Source organism: Enhydra lutris, unplaced genomic scaffold (genome assembly GCF_002288905.1).
Source record: "Enhydra lutris kenyoni isolate GAN:26980312 unplaced genomic scaffold, ASM228890v2 scaffoldscaffold38, whole genome shotgun sequence".
Taxonomy (NCBI): domain Eukaryota; kingdom Metazoa; phylum Chordata; class Mammalia; order Carnivora; family Mustelidae; genus Enhydra; species Enhydra lutris.
The window spans coordinates 17,359,098-17,370,917 of NW_019154122.1; the positions used below are offsets into that span (position 1 = coordinate 17,359,098).

At 45.4% G+C, this 11,820-nt stretch overlaps 1 long non-coding RNA gene across 1 annotated transcript in view; it reads right to left on the minus strand.

Moving 5' to 3' along the window:
* Window positions 1-8,656: 8,656 nt before the first annotated feature.
* Window positions 8,657-11,820, minus strand: part of LOC111154742 — a 6,801-nt gene continuing 3,637 nt past the window's right edge. Inside the window, exons 2-3 of the long non-coding RNA XR_002641100.1 lie at window positions 9,703-9,787; window positions 8,657-8,755 (exon numbers count right to left, since the gene is read on the minus strand). This is a non-coding gene — a long non-coding RNA (uncharacterized LOC111154742). The remainder of the gene's footprint in view (window positions 8,756-9,702; window positions 9,788-11,820) is intronic.

Here is an 11,820-nt window from a genome sequence, read left to right on the forward strand (position 1 = left end):
AGAGCCTAATTTATCATTACATCAGGTTCAGTAAATGCTACTTTGGTGTAATAATTCTTGTGGGTCTTACAAATGGTTTTGATCATAAGAATTCAGAGTAAGACTTGTAAATATGTGTGCAGTTTTAAAATGGTATGTCTTTGACCCAGCCGCTTTTCTTTTGAGATTTTACATAAAAGAAATAACCACAGAGAATCAAAAAGATTTATCTACTGGAATGTTTCTTGCAGCAATATTTATAACCATTGAAAAACTGGAAATAACCTAAATGCTGAAGAATAGAGGCTTGGTAAAATAAATTATACTACACCTGTTTAATAAAATACTATACAGCTTTAAAAATTATGTTGTTGAAGAACATTCAAATATATGGAAAAATATTCATGATATATATTTGTTAAATGAAAAAGCAGATTTCAGAACTGCATGGGAAATTATAATCTTGTTTGTGGAAGAAGTGCAACTATCCATGAAGAATGTGGGCTCTGGAAATGCAAAGATTTGAGTCTTGGTTTCTGCCATAACCTTGGGCAAGACACTTAACTTTTATGCCTCACTTTTCTCTTTTGCAAAATGCAAATTATAATAATACCCTCCTTAGAGGGAGTCCAAGTAAAATTCCCTCCCCTTCCTTCTGCACAGTACACCTGACAGGTAGTTCTTCAATCTCTACTTGGATGACTCAGATGGATAAGGGCCTCACCACCTCCCATACTGTCCATCACTGCAGTATCTCTAACCACAAACTACTCATAGAGAAGATGGAGCCCATCTTGAAACTTACATTCTCTAGGTTGGAACTTGTGTTTTTGTTATTATGACCAACGAAAGGGTGGTGGGCAATTGACGTATATGTGTGATTTCGTGGGGATTAGGCTTCTTTTCTGGATCCCCAGAAAATCCATGTAAATTGTTCCTGGAGCTATCAGTAGGCTAGCCCAGGAGTCTTGGTTATGGAGAGGGAAGTGAACAGAGCCCCAAAACAGGGTCCAAATGGTAAAACTTAAGGAAACATCAAGGGCAAGGTCTGATGTCAAAACAGAAAATAAAGAAATACTCAGAAAATCAGCCCTAGCTCTGCCACTAAATAATCAATCTGTTCCCAAGGTTTCAGCTTCCTTGGCTGAGAAAAGAGATATGAGGAGAAGTGAGGGTCTCAAGCATCCTTTTAAAGCAAGGTACTCCTTGGGGCATCTGGGTGGCTCAGTCAGTTAAGTGTCTGCCTTCAGCTCTGGTCATGATCTCACGGTCCTGGGATCGAGTCCCACATCGAGCTCCCTGCTCAGTGGGGAGCCTGCTTCTCCCTCTGCCTGCTGCTCCCCCTGCTTGTGCTCGCTCTCTGACAAAAAATAAGTAAACTATTTTTTTAATGAAGCAGGGTACCCCTTTATTTAAATGCCATCTGATATGGAAGGCCAATGTGCCAAATGAACAAGGAAAGATGCCACGGTCAAGATAAGATAAGGAGGAGGATCCAGGGCACCCCTGCTTCTCTTCCCTGCCCAGAGACAGGTCTCTGCAGGACGCAGTTGTACCTCATCTTCATTCAGCCATAAAATTAGTACCTGTAGCACCCTGCAGAACAGCCAGAGGTGGGAACAACCTGAACTCCATTGATGGGCGAGTAGACAGACAAGCTGACACATGTCCATACAATGGATTACTCGGTCATAAAAGAAATGAAACACTAGCACATGCTACAATGTGAACAAACCTGAAAATATTACACTAAATGGAAGAAGCCAGTCCCAAAACTCCACACATGTATACAAAACAGAATTGGTCAGGCTGTTCCTTAGACACAGAGACAATTTGGTGGGTTGCCAGAGACTTGGGGGGAGAGGAGAGTGTGTGGGGTGACAGCTGATGGACACAGGTTTCCTTTCAGGGAGATAAAAATGTTTTGGAAATAGACAGTGGTTGTACAACATTGTGAATGCACTAAATGTAATTGTTTCATTTAGGTGTGGAATTGTCCACTTAAAAATGATTAATTTTATGCTATATGATTTTAGCTCAACTAAAAAGTCCAAAATGAAATAATGGTAACATTTACACCCAGAAGGAGAATAAGGTTCACCTAACCCACGCATAACAATCAGCAGAGCATTTTACATTTTACAACACGTGTTTCAGCCTCCTACCCATCTGTAGGACAAATGCTGTCCTCTCTCTGGAGCTGATCTGCCAGGGACAGAGCCCAGGTCGCTAGACTCCTAATCTGATGCTCTTCCTTCCACCAGGCAGTTGCCCATCCTCACTCTGGACATGGTCCTTGTTGGCACACCAGTGGCGGCTCATGGCTTTGTGGGGGGACAGTGGCATCTGGCCATGGCCTGGGTAGGCAGCTTATGGTATCAGGAGTCAAGTGCATGGCACCAGGCCCTCACCACTTGATAGCAAAGTGCCCACTGCTCTAAATGCACCTAACCCTTGTAGCTACAACTCGGGTTGGCCACTCAGTGCCACTCAGTGTATAGGATTAGAAACTGGTCCCATTCCTTCAACAGATAATTGTTAAACGCCCACCATGGATACCTGTGCATGCTGGGAGTCGGGGCTTCAGTGGTGAATAGGTCTTACCTAGAGCCCCAGAGCAGGGAGCTCCCAGCCCTGTACCAGAGACAGGCTTCCTAATGAGCCCCTTGTGATGTAACATCTTGAATACCCTAGGAGCAGAGCAGGGGGCCGGGGCCCCACAAGACGGGAGGGAGAAGTCTCAGAGTGTGACCCTCCAAGCTGCTTCTTGAAGGAGTAGGAGTTGTCATCCACATCACCCTCACCCAGATAGGTGGGGAAGGGAAGGTACAACAAACATCCCCCCACTCCCAACCCCTGTGCAGGTGAAGTTCCTGAGCAGGGAGAGTGCCCCTGCCACCCTGCCATGTGAGAGGGATGGAGCCTGACAATAACACAGTGAGTCTGTGCTTGGGGAGTTGCCCCACCTGCATCTGGGAGATTAGGTTGGCGACTGCAGGGGAGATCATTTAGATTAAGGAGACCTGGCCTGGATGGCCAGGTGAAAGGTACCATCAGGTCCCTGGGTGACGGTGAAGGCAGAGAGCTAGGAGAGAGAGGGCTGGGAAGCCAGGCAGAACGGGCGTCCAAACCTGTGGGCAGTGAGACTGAAACGGGCAACAACCAGGTCATGGACGGACACAGAACTCTGACCCACGACACGCAGCTACAGTGCAAGGAGCCCAGCACAACCTCATCAATCAGCCCTGACCAGGTTGTCTAATGCCAGCTTCCCTAATCTTTTCTCCCTCGCCCAACTCAGGGCCAACAGGAGGAAGCAGCAGGTGCTCCCCTACCCAATCACATGGGACACTCATCCTCTCTAGTTGGCTGCCTCCAGCTTCTCCAGGTCCATAGCTCCCCTGCTCCTCCACAAAACCCTCCCCCTTGCCTGGGTTTGAGTCTCTGGCAAACACAAGTGATGTTAGCTGACACCCTTATTACAGCAGACCCTGAGTAAGTACAGTCGCTTGTTCTCATCCGGGTGGTTTTCGCACAGTGTAGATGTCATGTACAGCAGTGGTCAGTTGTGTCATTGAAGAACGGAAGTGGACAGCTTACCGCAGGCAGCATGTCCTGGGAGAAAAGCAGAGCCCAGAGACCCAAATCCTGAGGAACCCTGGCATTTACCAAGCCGTGAAGGACTGAGAAGGAGGACTGGCCAGAGATCTGGAGGGAGCCCCGTGGGAGTGCCCCAGCATGTGTGTGGAGACCTCAGGCTTACCTAAGCCGGGAGGGCAGAAGCTACAGAGCCAGCCTGGTGCTCTAGCACAGCCCACAGGCTCCAGACACCTTACTGGACTCATCGTGCCACCATGACATGTTGCAGAAATTAGTGGGGCCTCCATCTCTGCACTAATTTGGGGGAAGTCCCCGTCACCTGCCCCTAACCATCCCCAAATCCTCACACCCTCTTCTACCTGTCGACGGGCCTGAATTCAGTTAATAATCATGTTGCCAGCACGTGCTCAGTGCCCAGCCTCCCTGCCAGACAAGTTCTAAAGGCACCAGGAAGCAAGCAAACAGAAGGCGAGAAGGCCTCGGTTTCCCTTGGAGGCACTCACAGCCTCCTCATCCGCAAAGGCTCTCAGTCCACATCATAGACAGCACCATGGACAGCGCCGACTGACTCAAGAAAACGGACCTAAGGAAAGCCCCATTTATGATTTCTAAGCCCATCTCAGACATTCAGGGGTGAGAATTAATGCCACCTAGCTCTGCAAGGACCAGCCAATAACTCCCCTAGTGACCTTTGATCCCAATGAGACTTGGGTTAACTGTAGCCTGCATCCAAAAGTCCTAAGAGACCATGGAGGGAGGCCCCCCAAAGGGCCCCATGCACTTCGACCTCACAGAGTTTATGAAGGCCTACTGTGTGCCAGGCTTCAGGGTTAGAGGGGTCAACACAGCACGGGTCCTCCTCAAGTCTCCTCCATCATGGGATTGGGGGTGGGGGGGAGTAAACGGAATCAAGAAGCAATAAAGATGAGCTGAGCACAGGACCTGGTGCACAGTAGGTCTCTTGCTTAGCATTTTTAGGTGGGTCTCCCCCATTCCATCCTCACAACAATTTATTAGGTGAGTGCATTCTGTCACAATGTGTGAAAAAGGAAACTGAGGCACAGAGAGGTTGGGCATCCAGCAAATGTCATGCTCTCAGTCCATTCAGGCGGCTGTAACAAAAATACCACAGACCGAGTGGCTAAAACCAACACACATTTCTTTCTCTGGAGACTGTAAGTCCAAGATCAAGTGTCCAGCAGATCTGGTGTCTAGTGAGAACCCCCTGTCTGGGTTCATAGACAACTGTCTTGTTGTGTCTTCACATGGTGGAAGGGGGAGGAGGTTCTCTGGGGCCGCATAGGTAGGGCACTAACCCCAGTCACGAGAGCTCCCACTCATGACCTAATCACCTCCCACAGCTGCCACCTCATAGTACGATCACACTGGGGGTTCAGACTTCAACATGTGAGTTTGGAGGGACACAAACATTCAGTCGATAGCAGTCTTGCTTTCAGGAAGTGGAATTAAACCCAGGCATTGCATCCCATAGTTGGCACAAATCTATAGACTCCACTGTACTCTGGGGCCCGCTCACCTCGCAGTGGGGCCAGCCATCAAGAGATAAAGGAATGATGCATATTTTTAAAATCGTTTTCAGCTTTCATGAAATATAATTGACATAAAACTTTGTGTAAGTTTAAGCTATACCATGTGCTAACGGGATACCCTCACATACTACAAAATGATTATTACCGCAGGGTTCCCTGATGCCTACAGTACATCACACCGTTACCATTTCTTTCCTGTGATGAGAATATCTAAGCTCTACTCTTAGCAACTTTCAAGTATGTGATACAGTATGATTAACTGTAATCACTATGTTGTGCATTAGATCCCTGGATCTTATTAATTTTATCACTGGAAGCTTATACCCTTTCGCCAATATCGCTCCCATTTTTCCACCCCTGCCCCCAGCTCCTGCTAACGACCACCCTACTCTCTGTTCCTTTGAGTTTGGCTCTTTTAGATCCCATGTAAAAGTAATATTATATAGTATGTGTCTTTCTCTGTCTGACTTTTATCTCACTTAGCATAAAGTCCTCAAGACCCATCCACGTGGTCACACATGGCAGGATTACCATCTTTTTCACGGCTGAATAGTATTCCTCTGTGTGTGTGTGTGTGTGTGTGTGTGTGTGTGTTACATGTTACATCTTTATGTACTCATTCACTGATGGATACTTAGGGTCTTCCATATCTTGGCTATTGTGAACAATGACACAATGAACATGGGAGTGCAGATACCTCTTCAAGATCCTGTTTTCATTTCCTTCAGCTAAATACCACGGAATAGAGACTGCTGGATGCTGTTTTCAATTTTGTGAGGAACCTCCATACTGTTTTCCTCAGTGGCTGAAACAATTGGCATTTCTGCCAACAGTGCACCAGGGTTCCCTTTGCTCCACACCCTCACCAACACTTGTTATCTCTTGTCTTCTTGCTGATAGCTGTTCTCATAGATGTGAGGGGATAGCTCACTATGGTTTTGATTTGCATTTCCCTGACGATGAGTGACGCTGAGCACTTTTTCATGGGTCTGTTGGCCATCTGGTTGGTCTTCTTTGGAAAATGTCTATTCAGTTCTTCTGCTCATTTTTAATTGAATTATATTTTGCTATTGAGTTGTATGAGTTCTTTATATATTTTTATATACATTATTATATATATAATATATATTAAGCCCTTACCAAATGTATGACTTGCAAATACTTTCTCATACATAGTTTTGAAACATCTATAATATCCATTTTAATTTTCCTTTCATGGGAGAAATCAATACCCATGGTTACAGGCGAAAGGATCACCTGTCGCCATCAGCTACTACTCCATGTCAAGGCTTAGATGTTTTCCACCTTAAAAATAGTGACTTAAAAAAAAATAAAATAAATTAAAAAAAAATAAATTGACTAAGGCTTAATCAGGCAATTCATTTAAATGTCCCTGGAAATTGAATGTACAAAAAGCATGCAAATCCAATGGTAATCCCCACACTTCATGAAGCGCTACTGGGGAGTTTGCTTTCCATGCAAACAGAATCCCAGAGGGAGTAGAGCAAGCCACTTTCTGGGGGGCGAACTTTGTTTTTCTTCATAAATTGATTTTTACCTCAAAAGACTCGGACTTCTTCACAAATAGTCCATGTGCACTTAACGACCAAGCGTTATTTTTAGCCTGGCTCTCTTTCTCCTGTTTCCAAATCCAGAATCCTCTGTAGACCCACCAGTGCGTCCAGGCTGCTGGAGACAGTCCTCCCCAGCCCCGGGTGAGGGGCATCGCAGGGACGGAAAATTACTGGAGACTGTGTACCCAGAGCCCAGAACTCTTCAAACCAGCCCCTCCAAGCATTCACATTCCCAGCCAGGCAAAGCATTTCAAATGCAAATCCCGCCGCAATCTTCAAGAATAACTGAACATTTGACTCCAAAGCCGTTTCACAATTAGACCTGTGTCCCGCAGGGAAATTCAGCCATTGGCAAATTCAAACCCACTGCATGAACAAAGGATCCCTGGAAACTTTCCTTTTATCTTCAGTGGGAACAAGGGGGCTCTTAAGTGCAGTGAGCAGTTATCCATTTGGGCCGAACTCTGGGAGGCCTGCCACCGCCCCCTCCCTGCACTCAACCCCACCCCGCCACCCCCGCCCCCCCCCCACCCCCCCCCCCCCGGCCCCGGCCCCGCCCCCGCATTCCAGTGCATTTGTGCGGCAGGTCTTACGAAGCTGTTTCTGGTAACGCCTCCCCTGACTGCTCCTGGTCAGCCTCCTGGTGGACAGGGAGGGTGTTCCTGCCTGGGTTGGCCCAGGAAGAAACGGAGGCAGGGAGGGGCAGGTAATCGGCTTAGTTCACAGCAGACATTGGTACTCTTAGAGCCAGGAAGTCATAGGACGAAGGGGATCAGAATATGCCACCTGAAAAAAAATAATAATAATAATATGCCACCTGAAAATATGCCACTTTGGCAAAAAAGGGTATTTTGAGCTGAAGGCAATTAAGAAATAGCAGATGCAGGAGAAACCCTCCCCCCTCCCCCCACCTGCCTAAAAGAAGGACATAAATTTCCCTTGTAAGATGTCCTCCCCACTCCTACCTGGAAGCGAAGGACAACCTTTATCACCAAAGGCGAAAATGTCACCAAGACAAGCCTGCACAAAACAACCTTGCTGAAATTAGCCTTGTAACCCATTCCTTCCCCCCACACCGAACCATAAGTCACCACCCTTAGAAGCCTGCACCCCTTTCCTTTTGCCTTGTCACTTCTCCACAATTTGTCTCCCTTGGTTAAAATGGGACATAAGCCCCTGTATCTAACAGCCTCATCGGGTCCTTAGTTCCTTTTCTATGAGGCATTTGTGTGCATACCTAATAAACCTTTTCCCCTGTTAATCTGTCTTATCGGTTTGATTCATGGGCCCCAGCCCTAAGCCAGTCTAACAGGGTAGATGAAAAGGGTTTTGTCCCCTGCAAAGGCCAGACCCTGGCAGAGTCTGCTGGCACCCAAATGCCTTGGGAGCAGCTACTGCAGTCTGGTATTATATGAAGAGCACATTCTGTATTTCTAGAGGTTTGTACCTTCTAGGGAAGTGTGTATTACCAGCGATCTTTCCCTGCAAAAGATCAGATAATAAATACCAAAGCCATCCAGGTCCTGTCACAATTCAACTCTGCTATTATGCTCTGAAAGCAAACATAGATAATATGTAAACAAATGTATCTATGTATGGCTGTGTTTCAATAAAACTTTATTTAAAAAACAAGTGTGGTGCCAAATGATGGATTTGGCCCATGGGCAATAGTTTGCTTATCTCTGATCTATAGGGTGCCAGAGTACTCAGAGTTATGAGCACCTATTGGGTCATGGCTAACCTCCATCCTATATCTGACTCCCACCAGCCATCATCACCACAAACAGCCCCACACCATCTTATCTCTCTCTCCCTCTGGACTTCCCATCACACAGGGTGCTGTGCATCTCAAACTGCCTGGGACAGCCTCAGGACAGGCCTGGGTTTCTGAGCAAGGTCACAGATAGCACCATGTTTACTCTCAACAGACCTGATTTGGATGATGAATAATGTTTCCACCCCATTCATCACCGTGCAGTGAGAGGGCCAGTCATTCATACACTTAGTACATGCTCAGTGAATGTCTCCTATGTGTCAGCATAGTGTAAGGCTCTGGAGGGACAAAGATCAGTAAGATAAATACATATTGTGTACACACTGTGTATATGTATCTGTGCACAGTGTATATGTGCTATATTATATATATACATATACAATGTATATATAATACTGTTTATAAATATATATAAATATATACAAAGTAAATGCAATATTGTGTATGTACACACACGGTGCATATACTATGTATATATGTATCATATTGCATACCAGTATATATATGCATGATCCTTTCATAACATGGCCCTGACCTGGTCAGGGAGGCAAGCCGAAACACAAGCACCATGTCAGGGGAAAGTCTGGTGTCATGAAAGCAAGCAGAGAAGGCTTCCTGGAGGAAGAGGCATCTGGACAAAATCTTAGAGTACACAGAGAAGTTAGTCAAGAAAGGAAACAGGGTGATGGATATTAAGGAGGGCACATGTTGTGACGAGCACTGGGTGTTATATGTAACTAATGAATCATTGAACATTACATCAAAAATTAACGAAATATTATATAGTGGCTAACTGAACATAATGAAAGAAAGAAAGAAAGGAATTCAGAGTGCAACCTTCCAGCAGTGGGAACGACAGTGTTAAGGTTCCAGGTGTGAGAAGCACTTGGTTGCAGAGATTGCTGTCTACATTCTAGTGCTGCTGGAAAGCACAGATCTTTCAGTAAAAAAATAAGTTAAAACAAATAAATTTATTTATTTATTTTATGTGTACACACACATCTACTTCTCTAGTATAAAATACTTCCTTCACACTCTCCTGGATTCTCTTTTATTCATATAGATCTCATAACTTGCATTTAATTTGTTAGTGGTTTAATCTCTAATTACAAACATCTGTTAAGTCTTCATCCTGCAGTGAATAAGGCTGTAACTGAGTAGGCAGACCGTCACCACCAACGAACAACCTCACAGAATGAGACAGGAGGAACCCCATACACTCCACCTTCTCGCAGTGATCGGCTTTTTCGTGTTATCTGAAGAGAGCGTGTGGGTGTGGCTGTCCAGCGCGCCGCGCACCGTCAACATCTCTGAAAGAGGGTAGAGGGGAGCAAGCAGTCGGGTGGCGGGTCCGGATCACGTGCATAGCTGCCTACTGCCCGTAGCAACACGAATCAGAATAACCCCAAAATGGAAATGATCCAAATGTCCGTCCACCGATGACTGGACAGACAAAATGTCTTACATCCACACAGAGAACTATTCTTTAGCCATAAAAAGAAATGAGATGATCCAACATGGATGAACTTTGAAAACATTATACTAAGCGGAAACAAACAAACAAACAAACATCAAACACCCAGACACTCATAAAAGCATATATTGTATGATTCCATTTATGTGAAATGTCCAGAACTGGTGAATCCGTAAGAAAAGAAAGTGGGCTGGTGGGAGCTGGAGAATGGGGAATGATTGCTGGTGGGTACACAGCTCCTTTTGGGGTGATGACAATATTCCAAAAATAAATAAGGGTGATGGTTGCACAACTTGGTAAATTCACTAAAAAACACTGGATGTACTGAATTTCCCTTTAGGGTATGTGAATTATGTCTCAGTGAAGCTTTGATCTACACACCATGTCGAGTGTCCCAGGCTGGATCCTGTGGAGGGTGATGCAGAGGAAAGGTTTTATGCAAGAAAAGACCCGCTCAGCTTTGTAGTTCATTTATTCCCTTGTGCACAAACACATCCAATGTGTTGCCAGTGTTCAAAGTGCCAGGCTTGGCAGTCCAGGAAAGAAGGAGACGCCCCTGCCCTCCTGGGGTTTGGAGTCTGGTGAGTGAGACAGACTTTAAATCACAGATTATCATAGACTTATCACAGATACACGTTAAGACACTAACCACACTATTTCCAAATTACTGTTAAATAATCATTTGTGTAAGTGCTCAGAGAAAGGCCCAGGGTGTGGAGCAAGTCTGTAGTAACAGAAGAAATAGGAGCCATGTCAGTTTTGGGGGACATGCATAGTTCTCCTGAAGATGACATTCAGATAAGACCTATGAAATGAGCAGCCTTAACCAGGTGAAGGGCCAGGTGCAGGAGCACCTGCAGGTTAGAGCCAGATATGGAGGGAAGAGCAAGTTGAGAAACTGGAGATGAGAAAGGACCATGGGCATTTAGGGAAGCAGGAAGAATGAGAAGGCTAGAGGAGAGCGGGGAGACAAGGGTGGGTCCCACGTGAAGATTCGGGACTTTAACCTAAGGGCAAAGGGAAAACCTTTGTATGTAGTCGTGAGTGTTTGGCAAGATTACTCTGGGGAACTTGGGATCCCGGCAAGACGGCGGACCAGATATGCCTTATCCATTGGAGCTACCATGGTAGAACATAAGCTGGCTAGCTTATAAAGCACAGAGATTTATTTCTTACAATTCTGGAGGCTGGAAGTCTAAGATTGAAGCACCCACAGATCTGATGTCTAATGAAGGCTGTCTTCTCACTGTGTCCTCATGTGACCGAAGGGGTGAGGGAGCTCTTTGGGGTCTTTTCTTATTCTTATAAGGGCACTAATGCCATTCATGAGTGTTCTACCTCTGTGACCTAATCAACTCCCAAAAGCCACACCTCCACACAGAGGGACACAAACATTCAGACCTCAGTAAAATAACCCAAGTAATAACCTCAGTTATATTAGATAAAATATAAGAAAATGTATTTTAAACAGAGACATAGTGGAACAGAGTAGAGAACCCAGATATGGCCCCTCAACTCTATGGTCAAATAGTCTTCGACAAAGCAGGAAAAAATATACAGTGGAAAAAAGACAGTCTCTTTAATAAATGGTGCTGGGAAAATTGGACAGCTATATGTAGAAGAATGAAACTCGACCATTCTCTTACACCGTACCCAAAGATAAACTCAAAATGGATAAAAGACCTCAACGTGAGACAGGAATCCATCAGAATCCTAGAGGAGAACATAGGCAATAACCTCTTCGATATCAGCCACAGCAACTTCTTTCAAGATATGTCTCCAAAGGCAAAGGAAACAAAAGCGAAGATGAACTTTTGGGACTTCATCAAGATCAAAAGCTTCTGCACAGCAAAGGAAACAGTCAACAAA